At 38.8% G+C, this 2,377-nt stretch overlaps 1 pseudogene; it reads right to left on the reverse strand.

Annotated features, from left to right (window-relative positions):
- Positions 1 to 613: 613 nt before the first annotated feature.
- Positions 614 to 691, reverse strand: LOC117284088 (annotated as a pseudogene).
- Between the last annotated feature and the right edge of the window lie 1,686 nt (positions 692 to 2,377).

The following is a 2,377-nucleotide window of genomic DNA, read 5'->3' on the forward strand; positions in this document are numbered from 1 at the left end:
TAGTCACTGCTTTTAAGATACGGTGTTATACTATTCATATTAGTCATTAAGACCTTAGTATGCAAAAACTTGATAGTCAGAGATTCTTGTCCAGCTCCCACCCCTCAAAACAATATTTTGATGATTCCCCTAACAGTCATTCAGACACTTACTGAAAGTTTTCAATGATAAAGAGCTCATTGCATTGCAAGGTAATGCACTCCACTGTGGCACAGCTGAAGTAGATTAGACATTCTTTTTAAAGTTGAAGCAAGTCTACCTCCTCAAAACTTTGTTTCACAGGCCTGAGTTCTGTGAAATAGAGCAAGGAGACAAATCTCCCTTATTCATTTGAAAGTTCTTAAAATATTTGAAGATAATGATCTTTTCTTTTTTCAGCCTGTATTTTCTGGTTTCCAAATAGTTTCTCAGTGGCGGCATTTCCAGATCTTTTGGATCCTTTACTGCTCAGGTTGCTCTTCTCTCTTCTCCTAGGACTATTACTTATTCATTCGGTGTTTTCATCAGATTCTAGGAGCCTTGGTGCTGAGAATAGGTTATTTCCTCCCTTGGGTTGGGTTTAGGTGATAGAATTGCAGATTTTTCTTTCTTACAGCTTACACAAATTTTTAATATTTAGTGTTTAATAAGTTAAATCCTTAAGATATTTCTAGGAACAAACTATAGAAATGATCCCTGAAAGTATAGCCTTTACTCAAGATATTTCTAAATGAGCCTCTAGAAACTAAGATTTCCTTGGATTATTTTATTAAGCAATTCAGTGTCTTAATATAATTCAGCTAGCCTTTTTTTTTTTTTTAACCTGGCACCAGGGATCAAACTCGGGACCTTGTGCTTGCGAGGCAGGCACAGAGCCACTGAGCTAAGTCCCCAGTCCTAGCTTTATTCTTAATTATAACTATTTTTTCTTGCTTTTGTTTGATTCAAGCCATTGTTCTCATCTATTCATTGAATCTCAATTTCTTAATCAATCCACCAATTAGTGGTTCCTCCCAGCTTTGATCTTTGTAATTTTGCAGAAGCAGCTTCTATGACAGGACCTTTTAGTCCAACACAAGAGACTTTCCTAAAATTAGCACATATCTATCATCCTTGCCAAAGGTTGATGAGGTAAAAGTTATTTAAGAGTTTTTCAGCTGAAGCTACAGTCTTGAGAACCCTCAAACCTATCAATTTCCAAAATCATTTAGTAAGTGAAAGTTCAGTTTTAATGATAACAGCGGAGCTCTCAAAAGGCGTATTAACTGACAATATTAACTAGGATGAGTCTTCAGGATGCCTACCCAGGAAGAGTGTTGTAGAAATTCTTATTCTGGCCAAGAGGCAAGATACTCTTTCATTGACTATCAGGATTGTTAAGAAATGCATGTGGGAAATTCTTGACTCACTTTCTAATCTCAGAAAGTTGACAAAGAGTTGCATGGACCTAAGCCTACCAGCAAAAGATTTCTTGACCAACTCATAGGCCAGGACAGCCAGTATTCAAGACCACTCCTGTTTTAACTTTGTCCTATAAACCAGGAAAGAATATCTGCAATTACATAAGCAGCTGCTAATATTGTGAAAAATGAACTGTTAAGAAAATTGAGGACCTGGAGACTGGGAACGGAGGAGGTCTGTTGTCAGAAAGGAGATCCAGACCTTAGACCAAAAGAGGAGTGGAGGGGTGAGGGAATTAGTATCAGAGATAGGTCAGAGGGAGAAGGAGGCTATGTAAGTAACTATTTTCCTGGGAACACAGGCTCAGCTTGGCCACCTGAGTTAGTTTTTATCTCCCATCAGTAGGTGCACATTGTTTGGGGTGATCAACATGAGGCAGTCACCAATTTCATGCTTGATCCCAAACGTTTGGGATTTCTCACTATACCAGGGAAGTCAGCTGTGAGGGTCCTAGGCCATCTGCCAACTTCTGAAGGATGTAAAAGGTAGGAACTTTGGGTGAAAGAATCATATTCATATAACTTGTCATGGCCAAGGAAGGGGCTTCTTGTGTGCAGTTCCTAGTAAAGCTTGTCAAACAGTCCCATGATATAAATGTCCCCAAAGGACCACAAGAAAAGATAAAAATTTATAACACCCCCCAAAAAAGGGAGTGATGAACAATGTGATGCTATCAGCTAAGATTTTCCTCAGTATAAGGGAGAAGGAACTAAAGAGAATAAATCCTCTGAAGGATTTCTTCATGGCACAGCCAGGCATCGCTAATTTCATCAAACAGAACACTTAGGGTAAAAAGTCACCTTCTAATCCCTTCATGTCTGCTTCATTGATCAGAGGCTAAGGATTTTCACAAACCAGAAAACAAGGGAGCATTGCTGTAGAGCATGAGGTAGAGCATTTTGAGGTTTCTGATAGCTGTTCTTTTGACGGTCAGTCA

This window comes from Fukomys damarensis, unplaced genomic scaffold (genome assembly GCF_012274545.1).
Source record: "Fukomys damarensis isolate Sample0158 unplaced genomic scaffold, DMR_v1.0_HiC HiC_scaffold_33, whole genome shotgun sequence".
In the NCBI taxonomy this organism is placed as follows: Eukaryota; Metazoa; Chordata; class Mammalia; order Rodentia; family Bathyergidae; genus Fukomys; species Fukomys damarensis.